This window comes from Phyllobates terribilis, unplaced genomic scaffold (assembly GCF_046119375.1).
Source record: "Phyllobates terribilis strain yellow unplaced genomic scaffold, ASM4611937v1 Scaffold_8__6_contigs__length_399053987, whole genome shotgun sequence".
NCBI lineage: Eukaryota > Metazoa > Chordata > Amphibia > Anura > Dendrobatidae > Phyllobates > Phyllobates terribilis.
In genome coordinates, this window is record NW_027362768.1 from 345516130 (window position 1) to 345530806 (window position 14677).

Consider the following 14677-nt stretch of genomic DNA (forward strand, 5'->3'; position numbering starts at 1 on the left):
ATATACCTGCGCACAGCAGCAGCCACCTTCAGTCTGCTGCTGGACAGCCAGCAGCAGCAGCAGCAGGAGAGGTAATTAATCAGCAACCCTCCTGCTAAGGGTAGACAGCTGCTCGTTCCACCCCCCCCCCGCCTTAATTGGTTCTCCTCCCTTCCAACGGTGTTGAGGCGGGCGGGAACAGCCGGGGGTTGAGGGTACTGTGCTAAAAGAGGTGGAGTTATGCAGATCTAAAACGCGTGGATTGCAGCAGCAGCAAGCCGAAAAGTGCAGGCATGTGAGGGATCTAGAGGTTGACAGCATGTCTTCTTAACGGGAGTCCAGGTGGCCATTTCCACAAATGGACTTTTCAGAATCCTTGGGTGGCACCGTAGTCGGAAACCAATTCTGGTTATCGCTTCTCGGCCTTTTGGCTAAGATCAAGTGTAGTATCTGTTCTTATCAGTTTAATATCTGATACGTCCCCTATCTGGGGACCATATATTAAATGGATTTTTAGAACAGGGAGATGGAAAAAGAGCTTGCTCTGTCCACTCCACGCATTGACCTGGTATTGCAGTATCTCCAGGACCGGTGCACCCCTTCTTTAATGCAGTTTCTAAAATCAGAAAGAATTGAATTCAATGCTTTTTGTTCATTTGGCTTGTTTGTCGGATTTTGGGATGGACTCTTTGGCTTTGCTTTTCTTCTCCTCATTGGATTTTTCATGTTAAAAGTTGCAGAAGCCAGATGACAAGCTCATTTTGGTTCAACTTCAGCAACTGTGCATTGCATTGCCATGTAATGTAATGCAATGCTATCTATCTAGCTCTCCCTCTATACTTCCTTTTGGATAAACAGACATATTAGGCAAGCATTTTGGAGCTTTCACCTAAATAACTACAGGTGGTGAGATAAGCTGCACAATATAATTGACCTTTCAGTATATTGTTGCACACACACCATCTATTTAGCAAATGCCCTTGTTATCAACAGCAGCCTTTTAAACTCACCTGAGCTAACAGGTATGTGAGCTGGTTACTCTGCTGCGCTTAAAATTTCTTTTTTGGTTTGCTACAATGCCTTTTCTGAAACGTTGTCTCCCTCTGCTGGAACACTGACTTCTTTCATTTAATGCCTGCAGACTATAAAAGAGAAACCAACCCAAAAAGTTTGGTTGATTAGTCTGTGGCATTCTTTTAAACTGTTGCTTATGGCGGTCTCTGTGAGCTTCTCAGTGACATTCAGCCATCCAGGTATCCCGCCTGCAGTAGACGGAATGTGGCAATGGAACGCTGGCTGCGCGTGTCATAATAGGCTCTGAGCCTTTATATACCTGCGCACAGCAGCAGCCACCTTCAGTCTGCTGCTGGACAGCCAGCAGCAGCAGCAGCAGGAGAGGTAATTAATCAGCAACCCTCCTGCTAAGGGTAGACAGCTGCTCGTTCCACCCCCCCCCCCTTAATTGGTTCTCCTCCCTTCCAACGGTGTTGAGGCGGGTGGGAACAGCCGGGGGTTGAGGGTACTGTGCTAAAAGAGGTGGAGTTATGCAGATCTAAAACGCGTGGATTGCAGCAGCAGCAAGCCGAAAAGTGCAGGCATGTGAGGGATCTAGAGGTTGACAGCATGTCTTCTTAACGGGAGTCCAGGTGGCCATCTCCACAAATGGACTTTTCAGAATCCTTGGGTGGCACCGTAGTCGGAAACCAATTCTGGTTATCGCTTCTCGGCCTTTTGGCTAAGATCAAGTGTAGTATCTGTTCTTATCAGTTTAATATCTGATACGTCCCCTATCTGGGGACCATATATTAAATGGATTTTTAGAACAGGGAGATGGAAAAAGAGCTTGCTCTGTCCACTCCACGCATTGACCTGGTATTGCAGTATCTCCAGGACCGGTGCACCCCTTCTTTAATGCAGTTTCTAAAATCAGAAAGAATTTAATTCAATGCTTTTTGTTCATTTGGCTTGTTTGTCGGATTTTGGGATGGACTCTTTGGCTTTGCTTTTCTTCTCCTCATTGGATTTTTCATGTTAAAAGTTGCAGAAGCCAGATGACAAGCTCATTTTGGTTCAACTTCAGCAACTGTGCATTGCATTGCCATGTAATTTAATGCAATGCTATCTATCTAGCTCTCCCTCTATACTTCCTTTTGGATAAACAGACATATTAGGCAAGCATTTTGGAGCTTTCACCTAAATAACTACAGGTGGTGAGATAAGCTGCACAATATAATTGACCTTTCAGTATATTGTTGCACACACACCATCTATTTAGCAAATGCCCTTGTTATCAACAGCAGCCTTTTAAACTCACCTGAGCTAACAGGTATGTGAGCTGGTTACTCTGCTGCGCTTAAAATTTCTTTTTTGGTTTGCTACAATGCCTTTTCTGAAACGTTGTCTCCCTCTGCTGGAACACTGACTTCTTTCATTTAATGCCTGCAGACTATAAAAGAGAAACCAACCCAAAAAGTTTGGTTGATTAGTCTGTGGCATTCTTTTAAACTGTTGCTTATGGCGGTCTCTGTGAGCTTCTCAGTGACATTCAGCCATCCAGGTATCCCGCCTGCAGTAGACGGAATGTGGCAATGGAACGCTGGCTGCGCGTGTCATAATAGGCTCTGAGCCTTTATATACCTGCGCACAGCAGCAGCCACCTTCAGTCTGCTGCTGGACAGCCAGCAGCAGCAGCAGCAGGAAAGGTAATTAATCAGCAACCCTCCTGCTAAGGGTAGACAGCTGCTCGTTCCACCCCCCCCCCTTAATTGGTTCTCCTCCCTTCCAATGGTGTTGAGGCGGGTGGGAACAGCCGGGGGTTGAGGGTACTGTGCTAAAAGAGGTGGAGTTATGCAGATCTAAAACGCGTGGATTGCAGCAGCAGCAAGCCGAAAAGTGCAGGCATGTGAGGGATCTAGAGGTTGACAGCATGTCTTCTTAACGGGAGTCCAGGTGGCCATCTCCACAAATGGACTTTTCAGAATCCTTGGGTGGCACCGTAGTCGGAAACCAATTCTGGTTATCGCTTCTCGGCCTTTTGGCTAAGATCAAGTGTAGTATCTGTTCTTATCAGTTTAATATCTGATACGTCCCCTATCTGGGGACCATATATTAAATGGATTTTTAGAACAGGGAGATGGAAAAAGAGCTTGCTCTGTCCACTCCACGCATTGACCTGGTATTGCAGTATCTCCAGGACCGGTGCACCCCTTCTTTAATGCAGTTTCTAAAATCAGAAAGAATTGAATTCAATGCTTTTTGTTCATTTGGCTTGTTTGTCGGATTTTGGGATGGACTCTTTGGCTTTGCTTTTCTTCTCCTCATTGGATTTTTCATGTTAAAAGTTGCAGAAGCCAGATGACAAGCTCATTTTGGTTCAACTTCAGCAACTGTGCATTGCATTGCCATGTAATGTAATGCAATGCTATCTATCTAGCTCTCCCTCTATACTTCCTTTTGGATAAACAGACATATTAGGCAAGCATTTTGGAGCTTTCACCTAAATAACTACAGGTGGTGAGATAAGCTGCACAATATAATTGACCTTTCAGTATATTGTTGCACACACACCATCTATTTAGCAAATGCCTTTGTTATCAACAGCAGCCTTTTAAACTCACCTGAGCTAACAGGTATGTGAGCTGGTTACTCTGCTGCGCTTAAAATTTCTTTTTTGGTTTGCTACAATGCCTTTTCTGAAACGTTGTCTCCCTCTGCTGGAACACTGACTTCTTTCATTTAATGCCTGCAGACTATAAAAGAGAAACCAACCCAAAAAGTTTGGTTGATTAGTCTGTGGCATTCTTTTAAACTGTTGCTTATGGCGGTCTCTGTGAGCTTCTCAGTGACATTCAGCCATCCAGGTATCCCGCCTGCAGTAGACGGAATGTGGCAATGGAACGCTGGCTGCGCATGTCATAATAGGCTCTGAGCCTTTATATACCTGCTCACAGCAGCAGCCACCTTCAGTCTGCTGCTGGACAGCCAGCAGCAGCAGCAGCAGGAGAGGTAATTAATCAGCAACCCTCCTGCTAAGGGTAGACAGCTGCTCGTTCCACCCCCCCCCCCTTAATTGGTTCTCCTCCCTTCCAACGGTGTTGAGGCGGGTGGGAACAGCCGGGGGTTGAGGGTACTGTGCTAAAAGAGGTGGAGTTATGCAGATCTAAAACGCGTGGATTGCAGCAGCAGCAAGCCGAAAAGTGCAGGCATGTGAGGGATCTAGAGGTTGACAGCATGTCTTCTTAACGGGAGTCCAGGTGGCCATCTCCACAAATGGACTTTTCAGAATCCTTGGGTGGCACCGTAGTCGGAAACCAATTCTGGTTATCGCTTCTCGGCCTTTTGGCTAAGATCAAGTGTAGTATCTGTTCTTATCAGTTTAATATCTGATACGTCCCCTATCTGGGGACCATATATTAAATGGATTTTTAGAACAGGGAGATGGAAAAAGAGCTTGCTCTGTCCACTCCACGCATTGACCTGGTATTGCAGTATCTCCAGGACCGGTGCACCCCTTCTTTAATGCAGTTTCTAAAATCAGAAAGAATTGAATTCAATGCTTTTTGTTCATTTGGCTTGTTTGTCGGATTTTGGGATGGACTCTTTGGCTTTGCTTTTCTTCTCCTCATTGGATTTTTCATGTTAAAAGTTGCAGAAGCCAGATGACAAGCTCATTTTGGTTCAACTTCAGCAACTGTGCATTGCATTGCCATGTAATGTAATGCAATGCTATCTATCTAGCTCTCCCTCTATACTTCCTTTTGGATAAACAGACATATTAGGCAAGCATTTTGGAGCTTTCACCTAAATAACTACAGGTGGTGAGATAAGCTGCACAATATAATTGACCTTTCAGTATATTGTTGCACACACACCATCTATTTAGCAAATGCCCTTGTTATCAACAGCAGCCTTTTAAACTCACCTGAGCTAACAGGTATGTGAGCTGGTTACTCTGCTGCGCTTAAAATTTCTTTTTTGGTTTGCTACAATGCCTTTTCTGAAACGTCGTCTCCCTCTGCTGGAACACTGACTTCTTTCATTTAATGCCTGCAGACTATAAAAGAGAAACCAACCCAAAAAGTTTGGTTGATTAGTCTGTGGCATTCTTTTAAACTGTTGCTTATGGCGGTCTCTGTGAGCTTCTCAGTGACATTCAGCCATCCAGGTATCCCGCCTGCAGTAGACGGAATGTGGCAATGGAACGCTGGCTGCGCGTGTCATAATAGGCTCTGAGCCTTTATATACCTGCGCACAGCAGCAGCCACCTTCAGTCTGCTGCTGGACAGCCAGCAGCAGCAGCAGCAGGAGAGGTAATTAATCAGCAACCCTCCTGCTAAGGGTAGACAGCTGCTCGTTCCACCCCCCCCCGCCTTAATTGGTTCTCCTCCCTTCCAACGGTGTTGAGGCGGGTGGGAACAGCCGGGGGTTGAGGGTACTGTGCTAAAAGAGGTGGAGTTATGCAGATCTAAAACGCGTGGATTGCAGCAGCAGCAAGCCGAAAAGTGCAGGCATGTGAGGGATCTAGAGGTTGACAGCATGTCTTCTTAACGGGAGTCCAGGTGGCCATTTCCACAAATGGACTTTTCAGAATCCTTGGGTGGCACCGTAGTCGGAAACCAATTCTGGTTATCGCTTCTCGGCCTTTTGGCTAAGATCAAGTGTAGTATCTGTTCTTATCAGTTTAATATCTGATACGTCCCCTATCTGGGGACCATATATTAAATGGATTTTTAGAACAGGGAGATGGAAAAAGAGCTTGCTCTGTCCACTCCACGCATTGACCTGGTATTGCAGTATCTCCAGGACCGGTGCACCCCTTCTTTAATGCAGTTTCTAAAATCAGAAAGAATTGAATTCAATGCTTTTTGTTCATTTGGCTTGTTTGTCGGATTTTGGGATGGACTCTTTGGCTTTGCTTTTCTTCTCCTCATTGGATTTTTCATGTTAAAAGTTGCAGAAGCCAGATGACAAGCTCATTTTGGTTCAACTTCAGCAACTGTGCATTGCATTGCCATGTAATGTAATGCAATGCTATCTATCTAGCTCTCCCTCTATACTTCCTTTTGGATAAACAGACATATTAGGCAAGCATTTTGGAGCTTTCACCTAAATAACTACAGGTGGTGAGATAAGCTGCACAATATAATTGACCTTTCAGTATATTGTTGCACACACACCATCTATTTAGCAAATGCCTTTGTTATCAACAGCAGCCTTTTAAACTCACCTGAGCTAACAGGTATGTGAGCTGGTTACTCTGCTGCGCTTAAAATTTCTTTTTTGGTTTGCTACAATGCCTTTTCTGAAACGTTGTCTCCCTCTGCTGGAACACTGACTTCTTTCATTTAATGCCTGCAGACTATAAAAGAGAAACCAACCCAAAAAGTTTGGTTGATTAGTCTGTGGCATTCTTTTAAACTGTTGCTTATGGCGGTCTCTGTGAGCTTCTCAGTGACATTCAGCCATCCAGGTATCCCGCCTGCAGTAGACGGAATGTGGCAATGGAACGCTGGCTGCGCGTGTCATAATAGGCTCTGAGCCTTTATATACCTGCGCACAGCAGCAGCCACCTTCAGTCTGCTGCTGGACAGCCAGCAGCAGCAGCAGCAGGAGAGGTAATTAATCAGCAACCCTCCTGCTAAGGGTAGACAGCTGCTCGTTCCACCCCCCCCCCCTTAATTGGTTCTCCTCCCTTCCAACGGTGTTGAGGCGGGAGGGAACAGCCGGGGGTTGAGGGTACTGTGCTAAAAGAGGTGGAGTTATGCAGATCTAAAACGCGTGGATTGCAGCAGCAGCAAGCCGAAAAGTGCAGGCATGTGAGGGATCTAGAGGTTGACAGCATGTCTTCTTAACGGGAGTCCAGGTGGCCATCTCCACAAATGGACTTTTCAGAATCCTTGGGTGGCACCGTAGTCGGAAACCAATTCTGGTTATCGCTTCTCGGCCTTTTGGCTAAGATCAAGTGTAGTATCTGTTCTTATCAGTTTAATATCTGATACGTCCCCTATCTGGGGACCATATATTAAATGGATTTTTAGAACAGGGAGATGGAAAAACAGCTTGCTCTGTCCGCTCCACGCATTGACCTGGTATTGCAGTATCTCCAGGACCGGTGCACCCCTTCTTTAATGCAGTTTCTAAAATCAGAAAGAATTGAATTCAATGCTTTTTGTTCATTTGGCTTGTTTGTCGGATTTTGGGATGGACTCTTTGGCTTTGCTTTTCTTCTCCTCATTGGATTTTTCATGTTAAAAGTTGCAGAAGCCAGATGACAAGCTCATTTTGGTTCAACTTCAGCAACTGTGCATTGCATTGCCATGTAATGTAATGCAATGCTATCTATCTAGCTCTCCCTCTATACTTCCTTTTGGATAAACAGACATATTAGGCAAGCATTTTGGAGCTTTCACCTAAATAACTACAGGTGGTGAGATAAGCTGCACAATATAATTGACCTTTCAGTATATTGTTGCACACACACCATCTATTTAGCAAATGCCCTTGTTATCAACAGCAGCCTTTTAAACTCACCTGAGCTAACAGGTATGTGCGCTGGTTACTCTGCTGCGCTTAAAATTTCTTTTTTGGTTTGCTACAATGCCTTTTCTGAAACGTTGTCTCCCTCTGCTGGAACACTGACTTCTTTCATTTAATGCCTGCAGACTATAAAAGAGAAACCAACCCAAAAAGTTTGGTTGATTAGTCTGTGGCATTCTTTTAAACTGTTGCTTATGGCGGTCTCTGTGAGCTTCTCAGTGACATTCAGCCATCCAGGTATCCCGCCTGCAGTAGACGGAATGTGGCAATGGAACGCTGGCTGCGCATGTCATAATAGGCTCTGAGCCTTTATATACCTGCGCACAGCAGCAGCCACCTTCAGTCTGCTGCTGGACAGCCAGCAGCAGCAGCAGCAGGAGAGGTAATTAATCAGCAACCCTCCTGCTAAGGGTAGACAGCTGCTCGTTCCACCCCCCCCCCCGCCTTAATTGGTTCTCCTCCCTTCCAACGGTGTTGAGGCGGGTGGGAACAGCCGGGGGTTGAGGGTACTGTGCTAAAAGAGGTGGAGTTATGCAGATCTAAAACGCGTGGATTGCAGCAGCAGCAAGCCGAAAAGTGCAGGCATGTGAGGGATCTAGAGGTTGACAGCATGTCTTCTTAACGGGAGTCCAGGTGGCCATTTCCACAAATGGACTTTTCAGAATCCTTGGGTGGCACCGTAGTCGGAAACCAATTCTGGTTATCGCTTCTCGGCCTTTTGGCTAAGATCAAGTGTAGTATCTGTTCTTTTAAGAACACAAGAGCTACGATCTACACTTGACGAGAGCGATCGAACTCTGAAGGAGAAGAGCTTCGGAGCCCAGCTGACATCGGAGAAGGAAGGCGGATATCGGTGGGAGGAAGAAGCTCTAAAGAATCCAGAAGAAGACGAAGACTCGGAGAAGAATCGGGCTGTCCTGTGGAATCTTCGAGGAAGAAAATCATCGAGACAAAGACCTTTCGGGGAATTTGTCCAGAACACGACGGGAGAATAATCTGCATAGCTCCACCCATTCCGGGAAGAGTTCCAGATCCAGCTCCAAGAAGTAACTGCAGGAGGAAAGCCATGGCAAGCGCTGCGAGGAAGGCCGAAAAGAAGAGCCTGGAGCAGGGGACAGCCAGGAGGGCCCAGCCAGGAGCCGATTCTGACCCCAAGGACTCTGCCTCCACGACTGGCCAGCAGAAGGGACCCCAGAAGCCCCGCCACGAAGCTCCAGCCCTGGAGCCATGGATGCGGCAGACGGTGGCCCTGAAGCTGAAGGAAGTGGATGGGAGGGTGCCGGACATGTCCTCGGACGTGTTCTGCCAGAAGATGCTGCTGGATCGAGGCTTCTCCAGGTCGGACACCCTCAGCATCCAGACCTTCTTGACGGGGATCTTCTTCGTCACCTTCGCCACTGTGAACACCTGCAGGAGGTTCTGGGAAATGGTAAGCGCAAAAGGATCGGATAATTCTTTCTCTGCCTTTACAGGTAGCTGCCCTATCCAGAGGGACGAAAGGAGGATCACGGTCTCCATGCGCAACCCGCACACCCCAGGCCAAGACATCTGTACCTTCCTGAGACGCTTCTGTTTGGTTGTGAAGGAACCCTCTCACATCCTGAATGGACTCGGCTTCTGGACAGGTAAGTGGTCGGTGACCGTTAGACTTCACAGGGACCTGGCGTACTCAGACGGACTTCGGCACCTGCCCCCGACATTCTCCCTGGGCAACTCCTACGGCCTCATCTATTACCCGGACATGCCGTGGAACTGCAGGAGATGCGGCAAGAACGGCCACGAGATGAAGGACTGCAAGGAGGATGCCTGCAGGATTTGTCGAGTGACGGGACACAGCTCGAAGGACTGCCCGAAGAAGACGTCCTGCAACCTGTGTGGGCTGGCGGCTCATCTGTACAAGGATTGCCCCAAGCGTGAGAGATCCTGGGCATCGGTGGTTGCGACGACCCCAGCTCCGGAGGACAAGGCCCCGACGACCAGGCCTGTGAAGGTCAAGGACGCGACGACCAAGGCCCCAGCGGCCAAGGCCGAGACGACCAAGGCCAAAGCGGTCAAGGAGTCGGTGGCCAAAGCCCCAGCGACGGTCCCAGCAGCTCCGAAGCAGAAGAAAAAGTCAAAGGAGGGTAAGAGTTCTGTCACCCCTCTCTCGATCCCTCCCCCTGCCACCCCTGTCCAATACCCCCCCACCCCGGCCACCCCTGCTGAGGATTCCACCTCCTCTTCCTCCTTCCCCTACTCCTCAGCAGGTGTCCTTTCCCCTGCCCCGGCAGCCACTCTCCCTCCCAGACCATGGTAGCGGTGGAATTAACCTTTCCTCCACCTGCTGCTATCTATTCCGAGGAGGATTTTCCCCTTCTTGTCTCCCCAATTCCAACCCGGGGAAAGAGGAAGGTGGAGGACAGCCCTGCTACTGAATCCTCCAAAAAGAAGATTCTGGATTTCGTAGGCGAAAAGGAGGATACCCTCCCTGAGCCAGAAGAGATGGAGCACATGGTTGAGACCCTGGTGGCCGAGCCAGAAGAGGAGGAACTGGTGGTCGCCGAGATCGAGGCCGCGCTGCTTGACCAGATGGAGGAAGAGGGCCTGCTGGTGATCCCGTCACCAGCAGTCAACACCGACGAGGGACCACCCGACCGGAGTGGTAACTAAGGTGTATTGCCTGCGCTAACTTTTTCTTTTTTCCCTACATGATGGCTAATATTAACTTATTTTCCATTAATGTCAGGAGCATCAAGGACAAGTTCAGACGTCAGACTATTTATGCCTTCCTTACTTCCCAGTTGTGTGATGTTTATATGTTGCAGGAATGTTCCCTTCCCTCCTCTAGGTCCTTCAAACATCTGGCCAGGGAGTGGTCCCACGGTCCATCCTACTGGTCCGGTGGGGGTGACTGCAAGTCTGCGGGGGTCGCAATTCTGATCAGGGGGGGCGCATTCACGCTTGAGTCCGTCCAGGAGCTCATCTGCGGCAGGGCTCTTGTTGTAGATGGCAACTGGGCGGGAGAACCTGTCAGGTTCATCAACGTGTATGCGTCCCCACTGAAGAATGAGCGTTTGGAGCTTTTCCAGACCCTGCGGCTTCAGCTTGCCACCACCAGGACCTTAGTGATGGCCGGGGATTTCAACTGCCCCATCGAGGAGGATGGTCGTAGTTCTGGCACATCTGCCAAGTTGGACATCACGTCCAAGCTGCTCATCGAGATGGTAACCGAGGCCTCTCTTCAGGACGTGGTGGGCTCCATGGGGAGAGGCTCCACGAACTATTCGTGGAGCCGACCCGATGGCTCACTCCGCTCCAGGATTGACTTTGTGTTCACCTCTCGGGCAGTCAGGCAGAGTAGGCACTCGATGGTCCCCTGCTTCTTCTCCGACCACAGAGCCATTCACTTACAAGGTGTCCTCGGCGACGGTTTTCCGTCCGGCCCCGGCTCCTGGAAGCTGAATTGTGCTCTGCTGGCTCAGGATGAAGTCGTGGAGGAGCTGAGAGCAGCCTACGCAATGTGGCAGTCCTACAAGGGTAGCTTCCAAACAGTCTCTGATTGGTGGGAATATGTTAAACTTGAGTTTCGCTGTTTCTTTCAGGCCAAGGGTCGACAACAGGCGTGTGAGAAGAGGAGGGACTTCAGAGGGCTGCAGCGCGAGCTGCGGTCGCTGCAGGACCTTCTTCACTGCGGCTGGGACGTGAGGGAGGAGCTGGAGGAGACCAAGAAGAGCCTGAAAAGGCACTTTGAGGAGGAGTCCAAGCGAATCGTCTTCCGTTCCAAAGTGGAGAATCTGGAGAAGGGTGAGAAATGTAACTCATTCTTTTTCAGGAAACTTCATGCCGGTCACACGCCCCTGAACGAGCTGCGAGACGAGAGCGGAAACATGCGACGTGGGAAGGAGGACGTGATGAGGGTCGTCAGCGACTTCTACAGCGAACTCTACTCCCACAAGACTACCGACCCCGACGCTGCTGATAAGTTCCTGTCAGGTATCACTAACCATCTTGATCCTGCAGGCACGGCAGCCTTGGACAAACCTCGGTTGGTTGGCAAATTGCTCTCTGCCGCTAAATCCTTTAGGACCGGCAGGACCCCGGGCAGTGATGGTCTTCCAGCGGAACTCTATGTAGCGCTGGGAGACCTCATCTGTCCGGACCTGTTGGACCTGTACGAGGAGATGGTGGTGGAGGGTAGAATGCCTCCATCTTTGAGGGAAGGAATGGTCACGATCCTGTACAAGCGGAAGGGAGAGAGGTGCGACCTGAGGAATTGGCGTCCCATCACTCTGCTCAACGTGGACTACAAGATCCTGGCCAAGACGATGGCGACACGACTTAAGACGGTCATCGGACGGATCATCCACCCGGACCAGACCTGCGGCATCCCTGGACGTCGCATCGCAGACAGCCTCGCTCTCGTGCGGGACACGGTCGAGTACATCAAGGTCCGCCGCGCACACGCGGCCCTGGTCTCCTTGGATCAGGAGAAGGCCTTCGACCGGGTTTCCCACGAGTTCATGGGCCGAGCTCTGCACCGGTTAGGTTTGGGTAACATGTTTTGTTCGTATGTCCGTCTGATGTATTTTGATATCCACAGCTCGGTGTTGGTGAACGGCTGGAAGACTGACCCCTTCCCTGTCCTCTCTGGGGTCAGACAAGGCTGCCCTCTATCACCTCTTCTTTTTGTTTGTGTTATAGAACTCTTCGCAGAGGCTATCCGGCAGAATGGAGAGATCAGAGGGATCACCGCACCGGGTCCGGGACGACACGAGGTCAAGTGCTCGCTCTACATGGACGACGTCACCGTCTTCTGCGCTGATCGTGGTTCAGTCGACGCCCTCGTCCAGACGTGTGAGAGGTTCGGCCGGGCTTCAGGGGCCAAAGTCAACTGCAGGAAGTCGGAAGCCATGCTCTTCGGGGATTGGCAGCCGGCCTCCTCCGCCCCCTTCCCCTTCAACATTCAACCGGATTTCCTCAAGGTGCTGGGAGTCTGGTTCGGGAAGGAAGGAGCGGCCCTCAAGTCCTGGCAAGAACGCTTGGCCAAGGTGAAGCAGCGGATCGGACTCTGGAGCCTCAGACACCTCACTTGTGAGGGTAAGGCACTCGTCCTGCGTAATGAGGTCCTGCCCGTCTTGCAGTACACGGCGCAGGCCTGGCCCCCACACGTCACTGTGTGCAGGGCCATTACCAGGACAGTGTTTCACTTTGTCTGGGGATCCAAGATGGACAGAGTCAGGCGGGCCGTCATGTACAAGGAGCCTCGCAAGGGTGGGAAGGGCGTTCCAGATATCCCCACCCTCCTGCGATCCTCTTTTGTGTGTGATTGTGTCCGCCGGACTTTGCAAGTCAAGAATGGCTCCGCGGGCAGGTCCATGTCTCGCTTCTTCCTGCTTCCTCTTTAGAGGCGACTCGGCTGGGACAAGTGGGACAGCTCCTTCCCCTACAACTGGACGACGCCATGGTTCTACGGAGACGTCGTTCGATTTGTGGGGGAACATCAACTGGAGGGACTCAAGCCCGACTTGTGGAAGCCCAAAACTATCCACAAGCTCATCAGAGCCAAGGATGACGTGGAGAACATCACAGGACTTCACCAGGACACGCTGGAGACTGTGTGGACAAATGTGTCATCAGACAGGCTGACCAACGGGCACAAGGACTTGTCGTGGATGGCGATTCAGGGCGGACTGCCCGTCCGGTCATTCATGCATGCCCGGAACCTGTGCAAGACCCGGTACTGCCCAAGGTGCCCCTTCGTGGAGGAAACATCTTTGCACACTTTTTGGGACTGCGGATTTGCACAGCGCCTGTTGACTGCCCTTGAGGACGACCTGAGGAACTCTGTCCCCAGGGCGAGCCTATCGCACCATTCTGTGCTTTACGGACTCTTCCCTGGGGTTCATACCGTCAGAGCCATCCAGGAGGCTTGGCGCCTTATGAACTGCTTCAAGGATGCCGTTTGGGTCGCCAGGAACCGGCTCATCTTGAGGAGGGAGAGGATGTCCATCCAGGACTGCCGCAGGCTGATCCACAGCCTGCTCAGAGACTATTCCATCGTGGACGGTCCGGAGGACGAGGATCAGGACTAAACCCCTCCTCCCCCTCTCCCCTTATGTGTCTTGTCTTTCAATAAAGCTTCGGGCCTGTGATTTTCCCCTCCCCATCCCCTTTTTCCCAATCCCCATCCCTTATCACGGTTCGTCGTACTGTATTGATTGACATGCTTTTTCTTTCAGATTGAGTGTTTTGTGTAGCATAGGGGTGTGATGTGTCTAGTTAGTGCGTCGTATCCTCATGCTATGTAAATATGATGTAGAATTCTGTGTGTACTGGGCTGCGGCACAGTACACTGTCTGTTAACTTATTTTTTGTGCTAATAAAAGATATATTCAATCAAAAAAATCTGTTCTTATCAGTTTAATATCTGATACGTCCCCTATCTGGGGACCATATATTAAATGGATTTTTAGAACAGGGAGATGGAAAAAGAGCTTGCTCTGTCCACTCCACGCATTGACCTGGTATTGCAGTATCTCCAGGACCGGTGCACCCCTTCTTTAATGCAGTTTCTAAAATCAGAAAGAATTGAATTCAATGCTTTTTGTTCATTTGGCTTGTTTGTCGGATTTTGGGATGGACTCTTTGGCTTTGCTTTTCTTCTCCTCATTGGATTTTTCATGTTAAAAGTTGCAGAAGCCAGATGACAAGCTCATTTTGGTTCAACTTCAGCAACTGTGCATTGCATTGCCATGTAATGTAATGCAATGCTATCTATCTAGCTCTCCCTCTATACTTCCTTTTGGATAAACAGACATATTAGGCAAGCATTTTGGAGCTTTCACCTAAATAACTACAGGTGGTGAGATAAGCTGCACAATATAATTGACCTTTCAGTATATTGTTGCACACACACCATCTATTTAGCAAATGCCCTTGTTATCAACAGCAGCCTTTTAAACTCACCTGAGCTAACAGGTATGTGAGCTGGTTATTCTGCTGCGCTTAAAATTTCTTTTTTGGTTTGCTACAATGCCTTTTCTGAAACGTTGTCTCCCTCTGCTGGAACACTGACTTCTTTCATTTAATGCCTGCAGACTATAAAAGAGAAACCAACCCAAAAAGTTTGGTTGATTAGTCTGTGGCATTCTTTTAAACTGTTGCTTATGGCGGTCTCTGTGAG

The 14677-nt window shown here is 49.3% G+C and overlaps 7 non-coding genes and 1 pseudogene across 7 annotated transcripts; all 8 read left to right on the top strand.

The window, feature by feature from the left end:
• Window positions 1-390: 390 nt before the first annotated feature.
• LOC141159958 (U2 spliceosomal RNA) lies at window positions 391-581 on the top strand. The gene has a single exon (XR_012249951.1). It is a non-coding gene; the product is annotated as a U2 spliceosomal RNA (small nuclear RNA).
• A 1113-nt stretch (window positions 582-1694) lies between these two features.
• Window positions 1695-1885, top strand: LOC141159969 (U2 spliceosomal RNA). The gene has a single exon (XR_012249962.1). It is a non-coding gene; the product is annotated as a U2 spliceosomal RNA (small nuclear RNA).
• A 1112-nt stretch (window positions 1886-2997) lies between these two features.
• Window positions 2998-3188, top strand: LOC141159981 (U2 spliceosomal RNA). Its single transcript, XR_012249973.1, has one exon. It is a non-coding gene; the product is annotated as a U2 spliceosomal RNA (small nuclear RNA).
• Window positions 3189-4301: 1113 nt separating this feature from the next.
• Window positions 4302-4492, top strand: LOC141159993 (U2 spliceosomal RNA). Its single transcript, XR_012249984.1, has one exon. It is a non-coding gene; the product is annotated as a U2 spliceosomal RNA (small nuclear RNA).
• Window positions 4493-5606: 1114 nt separating this feature from the next.
• On the top strand, window positions 5607-5797 carry LOC141160004 (U2 spliceosomal RNA). Its single transcript, XR_012249995.1, has one exon. It is a non-coding gene; the product is annotated as a U2 spliceosomal RNA (small nuclear RNA).
• A 1113-nt stretch (window positions 5798-6910) lies between these two features.
• LOC141159926 (U2 spliceosomal RNA) lies at window positions 6911-7101 on the top strand. Its single transcript, XR_012249919.1, has one exon. It is a non-coding gene; the product is annotated as a U2 spliceosomal RNA (small nuclear RNA).
• Window positions 7102-8217: 1116 nt separating this feature from the next.
• LOC141160278 (U2 spliceosomal RNA) lies at window positions 8218-8315 on the top strand (annotated as a pseudogene).
• Window positions 8316-13858: 5543 nt separating this feature from the next.
• Window positions 13859-14052, top strand: LOC141160125 (U2 spliceosomal RNA). Its single transcript, XR_012250101.1, has one exon. It is a non-coding gene; the product is annotated as a U2 spliceosomal RNA (small nuclear RNA).
• The last annotated feature ends 625 nt before the right edge of the window (window positions 14053-14677 follow it).